We start from the raw sequence: 13135 nt of genomic DNA, 5'->3' as shown, positions 1-13135 counted from the left end.
TACTATATTTAGAAATGCCATCTGGTAGGCAAACTATTGAACAAAAACGTTTTGTTCCTTTCATGTAACTGCATTACTTTGAAATGTAATTAAGTTTCAGGATGGTTGTTTGCTTCTTTTATGGTGGATCTTTTGCCCTATTGAACTTGGGGAAAAAGTTCTCCCTCGAAGATTTTTATTCAGGCATTCTTTTACTCTTTGTGTAGCTCTTAATTTTTTGTTGTTACTCATTTGCTCTCAGACAGTCTATTTGCCCATTATATTTGATGTACCCTGTTTTTGGTAACTTCAGTGTCTAAACTAAGAAAATCTAGTAAACGAAATAAAAACAAAAAATAATCTCCCTTTTTGTAGGGTTTCAACATCTTCTGAAATCTAAAGATATAAATGGCAAGGTCGGAATTTAGTTTGCTCTCCTCCTGTGAGCTTTGAAGTTCTTTAGGGCACACTTGCTGGCTTTAAAAAAATGGTTGCAAGATTAGTCATTGAGAGTAATATATTAGATACTTTCAAACGATTACAGTTAAGCTCACATTAGTCATGCAGACAATGCACAGTTACGCATCTTGTTTTCCTCAATCTTGAGCATCAAGTTGTATCCCCTCCATTTTTTATCTGTTGAATTATTTAAAGGGACAGAGAAATACATGAACGTAAATAATACATACACGTTAAACGAAATGGCCCAGTGGTAGATAATTTGTTAAATTTTGTGAATTAACCAAGTAAGGTCCTTTGTATCCATTTATGGAAGAAAAAGTAGAAAAAACTTAAGTATCTTATAAATATCTTCTAAAACAGTAAAACTAAACTTAGAAAGGAATAGTTATATGAGTTTATAAACTTTAATATAGCCATCTCCTCAGTTCTTGGGAGCTTCAACTTGCATTTGTCATTCTAGATACAGTCCTTTTAGGTACAGGTGAGAGGAGTCCCCCTACTTCATCCCACGAGTCCTACTAGATATGCACGGCATAGATGGGGTCTTTTTAGAATAGATGGGTCACCTGAGGCATTGTGAGCTGGGCTGAGGCAGCACTGGGAAGGTGGACCCATGAATCACTCAAATATAGGCTAAATGCAGTTTTGGTTTTGGAGCATGGGTATTTGTCACTTCGGCTTTACTATTAACAGTCAAAGTAATTCCCACCAAAACAGTGTGCAGGCCCAGGGTGAGGACTGTGGAAGTCCCTCCTTTGAACATAGGCTGGGTGGTCAGTATAAACGCCTGGACACCGGAACATGTGATTTGCATTGCCATATGACTCTTATTTAGTAAAGGGATTTTCTCCCTTTTGAACACCTCCCCTGACCAGTTCTCATATTCCCAAGCTACTCTCTGGAAATATTTCTTAATCAACTTTCTCCAAGTCCTTATAGTAGTCTTGGGGTCCCTCCATTGATCTTCATATTGCCTGTGTACTCTAGAATCCATTCTTTGTTCTCCTTCAGTAGACCTTGAGAGCTCTTCAAATTCAGAACAATAACTATTAGCAACTCCTAACCAGATCCTGTTTCCCTGAGGGCATTGAAGGTTAAATCTTCAAACTCTCCCATTTGCTGAGGGGACTGTTGGATTCCATACATCTATTACATAGACAGGGAAGTGAAGCAAAAAGAGTAATTTCCCTATCAATACAGTCTGAACATCTATATCCTGATACATTCAGTTAAGAGAAGATGAACTATATATGTAATCGTAACAGTATACAATGAAAAGAATATTGAAATGGTACTAAGGAGTTCTTCCAGCTTTAGGAATAACAAGGTGACATTAAACAGGCCATTTAATCTCTTTAATGTGTTTCTCTAACTGTGAAATCAGGGAGTAGGGCTTGATAAGCTTACCAGTTCTATGATTCTAGGATCATGAAAGTTTAAATATGGAACACTTGCTATTTTTATACATGTACCTCTTCTATTTAATTCTGCTCATAAAATTATGGCTCAAAACTCTTAATTGTACTGCACAAACTCCTATTTAGTAGTATCAGAAAGATCAGCAATTATCATTTTCCTCCTTCCTTGTATGACAGACTGACTTAGCAACCTTACTCTCCCTTCCTACTTTTTCTTGTTGTTTAGTAAAGGCCAGTAAAGGCAAAAAAAGAGTTAAAAAGAATCTTTTAAAAAGATAATCAGATAATACAAAATCAGTCTTTCCATGTAAAAAGTAAATGCAATTTATTCCAAAGTGGACTATGTTAAGGATATATATATATATATATATATATATATATATATATATATATTCTGTGTTGAAAACCTGAAAACCCACACACAATTCTAAACTGATTGTAGACAAAGTTATGAGTGTTCTGTGGTGGAAGGTGCAGTAGATTTGAGGTAAGAAACCTAAGTTTGAATACTTATCCTGCTAACCCTGTGGTCTAGTAAGTTTCAATTTCTTAAGGGCAAGAACTGTTTTATTGATCTTTGTATTCTCCTGAAATACCCACAAAAGAATTGTAAATATTACATGTTGGAATTAAATTATGCTTTTAATTGAGTTATATTTAGAGGAAAAAAGAGTGAATAAAGGGTGAAATTCTACACTCCTTCCAACACCTGCCATAATGTCATTGGCCATATTGGGAGTCTCCAGGAAGAGCTAGGGGTGGATGGGCCAAGACTTGGAGGAAACAAAGCCAGGGCCAGGATCACAGTATTAGGACTGGTTTCCACCTTCCCTTAGGAAGCAGAATTCTTTGAAAAAAATAAAACCCATTATCAAGAAATCTTGTGGTGGGAATCAGACAAAACTGACATGACACTGAGTGAAAAGAAGAGCTAGGTCATAAAGGACAAGGCAAACAAAGAGCCATAATCCAGGAAAGCCAGTTGCTTAAAATGTGGCATGTGTGATTGGAGCACTACAGTCAGCCAGCCCACGAAGAAAGGATGTTGTTGTATGGTAAGTCTATTAATTCAGTGATGGTGAGGATGGTAAGGGTATGTTCATGGTGTCCTTTAAGATTCAGCTAAAGTTAAGGACCATTTCAAAAGAAAGGGACACCAATGCACGTGCACACACACACACAGACACACACACGCACACACACACACACCATTTTGAATGCACTTTAGAGGTATTGCGAACTCACTAAAGGATTCCCTACAAATGTATGGATCTCAGGTGTGACCCTCCTTCTTGCTTGTATGTTTTTGAAAGCAACATCACGTATGATTAATGGCCACAGGTTCATTCAAATTCCCAACAAAAAAGGCTTTACAATTTTTTTTTTAAGTGTTTATTCATTTTTTGAGAGAGAGGGACAGAGCATAAGTGGCAGAGGGGCAGAGAGAGAGGGAGACACAGAATCTGAAGCAGGCTCCAGGCTCTGAGCTGTCAGCACAGAGCCCAACGCAGGCTCAAATTCATGAACCATGAGATTATGACCTGGCCGAAGTCGGGCAGTTAATCACCTGAGCCAATCAGGCACTCCTAAACAAGGCTTTTAGATGCCCCTTTTCTTTATACCCTCAATGAAACCAAAACAATTATGTTTACCTGGTGTTAGCTACCTTGTCATCCAGTTTAGTGGGTAGGAGAAAAATAATAATTAACTTGTATAGTATATGGTAATTGTCTCCAAAATATTTCCAATGTATGCCCTATCAGTAAAAAGCTTTTTTATCATATTTTATATGTGCATATTTATTTATTTATAAATTATATGAATGAACTATACAGACACAAAACATAAACAAAAGTAGAAATTTAAAAGTGTGGGATAAAAACAAGATATCAACAAGCTTTAATATTTTCTTTCTACATTCCAAAGAATTGTCTTGCCTTACATACTCTTGAAGTAAAGTTATCCTATTTAGAAAACACTGTCCTTTAGGATAATTCTTGCAAATCCAAGCCTGGAAACAAGCAAATGGGGTCATTTTTATAGGAATGCCTCATTTTATATATGCATCTATATATGCATATATAGATGCATAGATGTATATCTGTATATGTATATATATCATAGTATGATATGCATCTCAAAGTCTAAATTTCCAAGATAAATTAAATATGGTATAATTTATATTTCAGTGAGTGTCTATTTCTTTGATCTTCTTGAAGCCAAACTGGATTTTTTTTATCATTATATTCCCAGTGCCTAGACTGTATGAAAGGATTCTTCCCAGAATTGTTTCTTAAAGATATTTTTGATATCTGATATAAGGTTTGACTTTACAAAACCAGTTTTCAAAAAACTGTTCAGTTCCCTGTTTATTTCCAGCGACAACCAGCCTCCTGCTCTGTTTCTTCATCATGTTGAACTCCAGGAATTCTCCAGATGTGCTGTGCTGCCTCTTGCCCCTGTGCCTTTGCCCATTTGGCCAGGAGTAACTTTCCCCTCTCCCATCCTTTACTTGCCTACTTACCTGCCAAAACTTAAGTCTATCTTCTCCTCCTTTGATTTGTCTTCATTGAGCCCAAATGCCCTTTACACCTGCTCCTCCAGTAAGCACAGCCACCACAAAAGTAGCATTTGCACAACTGACCATTTACTTTTCTGTCTTTCCCACTTCCCACTCTAAACTATGGTCCTAAAAACAGTATTAACAAAAATAAAGAGCCTCCACTTAATGTGGCCCCTGGGCTAAGTTCTTTGCAATTATTTTCTCACTTGAAGGCAAGGCTGAAAGGGTGTGCGTGTGTGTGTGTGTGCATGCATGTGTGTGCACGTGCATATGCATGTATGGGTGTGTTTGTAAAAGAATTTTCACTTAATTCTTTTCCCATATTCTCCACTAGTTTATATTTACATGGTCATTATAGAATGCATGATAGACAGAGGATGTTCAAAAATCTCATTAACTACAGCTGTGTCAATAGGAAAAGTACATGATGACTGAGCAATCTACTCAATACTTTACATTTTTAAAAAACATTAAACATCAGCTTTTGGAACTTTAATTAACAATCTCAACTTCTTGCATCAATTTGCGCCCATGGCGGTCTTTGAAAACCTGTTTATCACGGTGGTTTATTTCTCTCTTCTAGCAATTTGTATATTCTTCTTACTAGCATTGAAGTCTAAATGGAAAAACATTAATAATATTTTGTTTATGAAGACAAGTGGGTTGACTCTAATAAAAATATTGACTCATGTCTTGCTTCTCAGTGAGAAATGCCACCCATGAAGCCTGCTGACACTTCTAATAATAATATAATTTTAAGAAAGTCAGAAATAGTACATACCTTCACTTGCAGAAGTGTGAATTATTTATTTTTCTTCACACAAAAGATATGTAAAATGCATCAATGTTCAATGTTAGCTGAAAACAATTTAAGCCAATTTTTACCTAGACTATGTAAAACGTTAAAAGGGCTTGCCATACTTAACAGACTATAAGAATGTATATCCCTTTCTATAAAGCATGGATATAAGACTTAAAATCTAAAATAAAAAAAGTAAAGCATTAAAATATAAATAGTAATCAGCTTTCATCTACTTATTTCTTCTTTTTTGTAACAAAAGAATAGATCCACATATGCCATACAGATTTAAATCTGTCCCTTCTGCACAAAAAAGTATCCTAATGTAGGTGTTTTACATCATGCAAGTAGAACTGATAGACAAAAAAGTGTGTTTCATAGTTATTAAAATCACTGCATATACTAACAGTTTCCCCTCTCTTGCCAGTTTCCTCAGAGAGGAGTTCTGTTTAGTCACATGGTTAAAATCTGGAAGCCACTCGGGGAAGTAATTACCATCAATTTGTTGCTTATTCAGAGAAGACATGCTAAAATGGAAGTAGAGAAGGCAAATCCCATTCTCCTTTGATACACACACACACACACACACACACATAGACATAGACTCCAATGTCATTATTGTCTTAAGACGTTCAGTAGACCACAGCAAAGACTGAAGTATCAACAAATATGTTCTTTGTCTTAAAGCAAGCTTCCGGAAGACATAAAAATGCACAGCAAGTGAAATCTCTTGACTATTTCAGTTCACACAGGACACAATTTTGATTTTGACCCATGGTGCTGGCTATAAACAAAAGGTGCTTACATTTTTTCCAAGTTGTGCTTTGTAAAGCACCAAGTTTCTCTCGTAACATCACTAAGGAGACTTGTTCATTTCTGAGTAAGGAAAGAAGGAGAAGGAAAATACAGAGTGTGATATTAAAAGTTCACTGAGGCGCCTGGGTAACTCAGTCAGTTGAGCATCCAACTCTTGATTTTGGCTCAGTGATCCCAGGTTCCTGGGATCGAGCCCCGAATCAGGCTCTGAGCTGAGCCTACTTAAGATTCTCTCAATCTCTCTCTCTCTCTCTCTCTCTCTCTCTCTCTCTCTCTCTCTCTCTCTTTGTCCCTCTGCTCCTCTCCCCTGCTTGTGCACATGTGCTCTCTCTCTCTCTAAAAAAAAAAAAATCTCAGCCATATTCTTTGTACTCAACAGCAATCTTTTTTTTTAAGTTTACTTATTTATTTTGAGGGAGAGAGAGAGATACAGAGACAGGGGGAGGGAGGGAGGGAGGGAGGGAGGAAGAGAGAGAGAGAGAGAAGAACCCCAAGCAGCTCTGCACAGAGACCAATGTGGGACTCGAACTCACAAACTCTGAGATCATGACCTGAGCTGAAAGTAAGATTTGGGCACTTAACTGACTGAACCACCAAGGTGCCCCAACAGCAACCATTTCTTAACTGTTCCACAGATCTCTGAGATCTTTACAGTAAGGTCAATCCAAGATGCTTCTCTAGGGATTTCATTAAAAGATTTGTATGGGCTCCAAAAGGAAAACAAGGACACACAAATAGTGTAAAGAACCATTTTTTTTCTTTTAAATTATATCACAAGGTAGAAAAGAAAGAGCATTCTTTACGTTCAAAGATTATGCTAATCATGGGAATTATTTTGGGCTCTGAAGCCTAAAATGAAGTCCTTTGAAGAGAGAACTTTAATTTGTGGGTATGGCTATTGTTCTCAGAGGTTGTCATTGTTTATAATTATTGTCTTTTTTGACCTGTGGCTGACTAAATCCTTTCCTCAAACGATGTCACCACATTCCACATTACTACATTCCAAGTTTTTCTGCTGAAGTTTCTTGCCCACCTCCCACGTTGTTTGAAGAAGGGCTTCCTTGCAGCTCTATGAGCACTTCTGTCAGGTCCTGCTGTTTGCAGTTGATTTACTTTAAGCTCGTGTAAGCCTTTTGGGTGTTTTGTGCCTAGCCCAAAGTTTTACTGCAGTGACCATCATTTGAATTCAAGTGGATGAAAAAAATCTCATTGTCAGTGATACAAAATCAGTGATTACTCACATATCCAGATGTCTCATGTTAATGTAAAATTGTCCAAACTTGACCACTTTCCAAATCTGAACAGTCCAAATCTTAAAAAAAACAAAACAAACAAACAAACAAAACTAATAATCTCTCTTCCACAGTGAAATCAGAATCAATGCTACCTTCCTAGATGTGACCTGGAGATGTGGTGAACTGCCTTCCCATATTTAGTTATCCTGAAAGTTCAATCAGATACCAAAATCTTAGTACCTATTACCTTAGGATTGGTAGTAGAAACTTTTCATTAAACTCAGCCAAATTAGATAAAATGCTAATAGAACTGATAGATTGACAGTTTTGTATTCTTAAAGAACTTATATTTTCCTTTCTGTAGCTCAGAGTATATAGCAGCAGGATGATGAGGAAAAAAGATATATTTTATAGCCATTTGCTAGACAGTAGTTAGAACCCACTGTAGTTAACCAAAATCCTTCTTATTCTTACCATTTTGGTGTATGTAATTGTAAACTGACTAGTAATTCAGCAGTAATAATGACAGGGGAATAGATTCATTCTTGAAAACCATCTGCCATTTGCAGAATTTGCATTTGTTTGTGAGGAAAAGACTCCAGTGATGCATTATATTATATTATGGAACAAAAAAATGGTAATATGACTTAGCTCATGTAATTGTAGTCTTAAATTTATGCTACAAAATATACTGAAATGCTTTTGGGGATTTGAAGAAGGTCACTTTTCTGTGGCTTCTTCACGTAATTGCACATTTTAAAAGCTGCAATCAGAATTCCCTCGTTTCACCCTATTATTTATTAATCAACTGAAATGGGACTTCTCCCAAACGTTAAGCATGCCTTTTTGTTTTCTCAATTTTCTTTACTTATGACTACAATAAATATTATTTGGTGCTGTATTTGCTTATGTATAATGTACTATGCTAAATACTGTTGGTAAATTAAAGATACATAAGACATTGGTCCTACCCTTAAGGAGCTCACATTTAGTAGAGAGACAAAAGGTGGATACTTATAAGGTAAATACTAATAACTATTATAAAAAGGTTATAGGTAAAATTTTAGCAAGGTCAGAGGAGAGAGAATGTTTCTAGGTATGGAAAATCAGGAAGGCATAGCAGAACAGACAACCACTGCTCCTTAAATATTACAAGCAGAAATTCCCAGCCACTGGACTCTTAACACCTAGAAGCCTGAAGATCAGGCCTTGAGCTGCTCTCTCCTCCTGTTTTCACTGAAGTTCAATATGTTTCTCTATAGGGAAAGAATGTTCCTGACAAGGTACCCTGTTGTCTCTCTTTTTTTACTTACCTTGTTCTGTCTCTACCAAGTTGACTTTTAGGCCCTGAATAAAGGGATTTCTTCTCATGATAAATTTAGGATATTCACTGTAATGGCAGAGTTTTCATGATTTAATAGACCTATGTGACTTGGAAATGGTAAATTTGCAATAGATGTTTAGTGATTGAGTGTTGAATGAATAGCAAGTGAGTGATGAGTGAGTGAGAGTAAATGGTCATCAGCTAGGAAACAAACCAGCCCAAGAAAAACAACTGGATTCTGATTATATTATTTAATGTAAATTACCGAAGAGCACTTAACATTACTCTTTAAACTTTATTATAGTTATTTAATAATGGGGCACCTGGGTGGCTCAGTTGGTTAAGCATCCAACTTCAGCTCAGGTCATGATCTCACGGTTCATGAGTTCAAGCCCTGCATTGGACTCTGTGCTGACAGCTCAGAGCCTGGGGTCTGCTTCGGATCCTATGTTCCCCTCTCTCTCTCTGCCTCTCCCCTGTTCATGCTCTGTCTCTCTCTCTCTCAAAAAAATAAACATTTAAAAATAAATAAATAAGTAAATAAGTACTTATTGAATGTGATGTTCCTCAAAATGCTCAATCTGTACATTCATATTACGGTATTTATACTGTTGGGGAAAGCTCAGTCTCCTTGTAAAAGGGATAATCCTGTTTCACTACTGGATAAATAGATCATTATGCAGTGTTTCCAACAGCTTTCCTAGAAATGACCCCTTTGAGGTTCAAAAAGGAACAAAAAGTGATTAGATTTTATAAATGTTAGGCCACTTCTTATTACATATAGTATTCAATAAAAAGAAAATCCCACAAGACAATTCTGTTTGCCCCATGGGTCCAATCCCATAAAGTCTTATTCTTACAGCATCTCCATTTTGGCATTTGTTTGTCGAAAGTGGGGTGGAGGTAAAAGTAATCTTTTTGCCAGTTTATGTGATGCCATAAAGCAGCATTTTTCATTTTTCAACACTTATTAGCTCAGCTCCCCAGCTGTGTAGCACCACGCCCTGGTGTGAAACCGAGAGGGAGAACACTGACAAGTTTATATTGGCCTAAATTTATAGCTTTTCTTTAAGGTGGGGGAGGGTGTCTTTTTTTTTTTAAGAGGACATTATAGTTTTATGATTTTTGTTTCCACAAAACTTCTATAACATGGAATAAGGTCTTATGAAAATGACTATCAGTATATCATGTTTGGCTCCCCTGATCAGAGGAGAGTGATAGGTCAGAGGAGAAGTGAAGCAGAAGGTTAATTAATTAGTTAATCATCTGATTGACCCATTTAATCCAAGTATTTTTCTATCCTGCAAAATATAGATAGCTCAGGGCCTTCCATGACAAATACGCTCGAAATGGTGAGCCAGTAGAGAAAAATGCAAGCTCAAACTCTACTTCAGTAGTTGGATTTTGATGTAATTATTTGTACAATTGCCCCCCATCTTTATGTCCCTCATTTTCTCAAGAGCAATTTCAAAAGAACAAAGTAAACTGATTTCACAGAAAGGCAGAAATGGGTTAAAACAATTACTGTGGGATGATGCAGCACATTAAAATGAAGTGATTGACTACAAGCTAAAAATTTTAAGATAAACAAACTTAATCCTTGGCTTCTTCTTTCCTGCTCTCACACACACCCTAACACATGACAAACCAGGGGAAGATTCTTAAAGCATTTTTAAGATCCATCTTGAGTGAGACAGTACAAGTAAACTCAGATAAAGCTCTTGATATTTATGTTGTGCGAAAGGCTTAAAAATCAACACAGGCTTAAAAATCAGAAAGCCTGAATCAGGCTTTCAGTCTTCTAAGTAATGCTTTACGTTGGAAGCCAGAAGAGCCTTTACAAATCTTAAACAACGGTTTGAAAAAAAAAAAAATGCTTGATTCTTCCAGCCATGGTGGGAGGGGAGATCCATGTGTTAAGACTTGCACGATGCCCAGCCTGGCACTGACAGTGAATAAGAACCTTCTTGAGCTGTCAGAGAAAACTGGAAGCAGCTTTAATTGGCTTGATGGTTTTGTTTGCACATGTAAAAGGCAAACCAACAATTGTAAATCTTCAAAAATAATCCTGAAAATCCAGGGCCATCTTCAATTAGGTCAGTTCCTTTAATCCTTATAATCTTATTCCAGATGGGAAGCCAGGACCCTGGACATTGCAGAGAGCATTTTAAAAGTGACATTAATTTTATTGTCAAGTGAAAGGACTTTTCTGTAGAAATAAATGAAGCATCTTTAAGAGAGCCTACTGACGCCCAAATTCCATCTTTTAACCATGGCTGTGAGATACAACTGAACTGCCACAGCAGGCCAGTCAGGCTGGTATGTAACCACTGATGAGGAGAGACCCTTTTTGGAGCAGAGGGAATTGCATCTGGAAAGAGGAAGAATTGGTTTCACAGATAGCACCTGGTCCTTTGAACAATAGAAGAAAATGGGAACCGTCTCTCAAATAAAAACCACATGGGCAAAAGTTACACACTGGGCTTCTCAACCAGACTTTATATGTAGACCTTATTTTACCTTTGGAAGACAAAAGACAGGCTAGTTTTTAAAACATATTTCAGATCAGAGTTAATTTTTTTTTTTGTTTAATAGAGAAGTGACATGGTCATGTATGTAAGAAGGTAGCTCTGGCAACATAGAAATAATTTTAGGGCTGACATATTGAGTAGATTGAAAGAGGGAGGGACTCCTTATAAAGGGACTCGTAAGAAGTCTTTGTCAATGGACTAGGGAAATACAAGAATCACCTGAATTTAGGTTGTCAGGATGGGGATGAGGGCATATTGGAAAGGTAGAATGGGTTAAGACCTGGTTACCCACTAGACCTGGATGTGCAGTATATGAAATAGTCTCAAATGACTATCTCCAAGTGTTCTATGCAGCTATTAACAAAGATAAAGAATATAGAGGAAGGAGCAAGTGTCAAATGAAAACAATGAGTTCAACTTCTTGCCAGCTATTTGAGATGTCAGCAGAAATTTGGTGACTGCTAGAAATGTCTGAAGTTTAGATTGGGGGTGGAAGTAAATTTTTAGAATCATCAGTGTATAGAAATCAGATAAATCATAGGACTTATCCTGTGATAAATCCAGAGGAAGCAAAGAAACCATTTTGAGAGAAAAGTGGTAATAGGAAGAAAGAGGACGTAGGAATAATTTTGTAAAAGACCGACATTTAGAGGCTAGGCCAAGGAAGAGCGATCAGCGAAAAACCATCAGGAGGAATCATGAAGGTAGAAAGAAGCATGGAGGTGGTCATGAAAACAAGAATGTAGGTAAACAACTGTGAGGGGCTATCTGAGGATGAAATAAGACTATTGGATTTGGCAGGTAGCAGGGGGGTGACTAGCAATGTTTTTGGTTTTCTTTTTCTTTTAGTTTTATTGAGATACAATTGATGTACAGCAATGTGTAAGTTTAAAGCATACAGCCTAATGGCTTGACTTACATCTATTGTGAAATGATTGCCACAGTAAGTTTGGTTAATAGCCATCATCTCATATAGGTACAAAAAAAATCCCCCCTTTTTTCTTGTGATGAGAACTTTTAGGATTTACTCTCTTAGGAACTTTTAAATATACCATACAGCAGTGTTATCTATAGGCATCATGTCATGCATTACATCCCCACTACTAATTTATCTTATAACTGGAAGTTTGCTCCTTTCGATAGCCTTCATCCAATTCCCCCATTCCCCACCCCTGGTAATCACAAATCTAATCTGCTTTTCTATGAGTTTGTTTGTTTTTAGATTCCACTTATAAGTGAGATCATGCAGTATTTGTCTTTCTCTGGCTGACTTATTTCACTTTGCATAATGCCCTCAAGGTCCATCCATGTGGTTGCAAATAGCAGGATTCCTTTTTTTTTTTTTTTTTTTTTTTTGTGGCTTGATAGTATTCCATCGTGTACATATGCTTGTTTTTGAGAGCAGTTTCGGTAGAGCGGTGGAGTATGAGTCAGATTGCAGTGGCTCAGCTTGGGAATGGAGAGTAAAAAAGTGAACATGGCTATTCCTTGAACAAATTTACTTGTAAAGCCAAGAAGGGCACAGGGTGGAAAGAAAAAGGACACTTAAAAATATGGGGATGCTTTGAGCATGTTATGAATTGACAGAAGAAGCCAAGGGAAATGGTGAACTAGAACAATGGAACTCCAAACGATGGAAGGGGAGGGAATGGGAGCCCTGGAGAATAGGGGCACTCTTCCTCTAAGACCCGAAAGAAATCTAGGCAAATCTGAATGTGATGAGGGCACCTGGGTGGTTCAGTCAGTTAAGCATCTGACTCTTAGTTTCATCTCAGGTCATGATCTCATGGTTCATGGGATCGAGCCCCACGTTGGGATCTGTGCTGACAGCGAGGAGCCTGCTTGGAATTTTCTCTCTCCCTCTCTCTCTGCCTCTTCCCCATGTTCTCTCTCTCTCTCAAAATAAATACATAAACAAAAAAATGTGAATGTGGTGATAGTGACACTGAACAAGATTATACCTTCTAATGGCCATTTGCTAAGAATGAAAGGAATAGGGAAGAGGTTA

At 37.1% G+C, this 13135-nt stretch overlaps 1 long non-coding RNA gene across 1 annotated transcript in view; it reads left to right on the top strand.

Annotated features, from left to right (window-relative positions):
- The window catches only part of LOC122475772, a 91408-nt gene that overhangs the window by 916 nt on the left and 77357 nt on the right, over window positions 1-13135 (top strand). The gene's annotated exons all lie outside the window — the stretch shown is intronic.

This window comes from Prionailurus bengalensis, chromosome E4 (assembly GCF_016509475.1).
Source record: "Prionailurus bengalensis isolate Pbe53 chromosome E4, Fcat_Pben_1.1_paternal_pri, whole genome shotgun sequence".
In the NCBI taxonomy this organism is placed as follows: Eukaryota; Metazoa; Chordata; class Mammalia; order Carnivora; family Felidae; genus Prionailurus; species Prionailurus bengalensis.
This window is presented reverse-complemented; position numbering and strand designations above follow the sequence as displayed.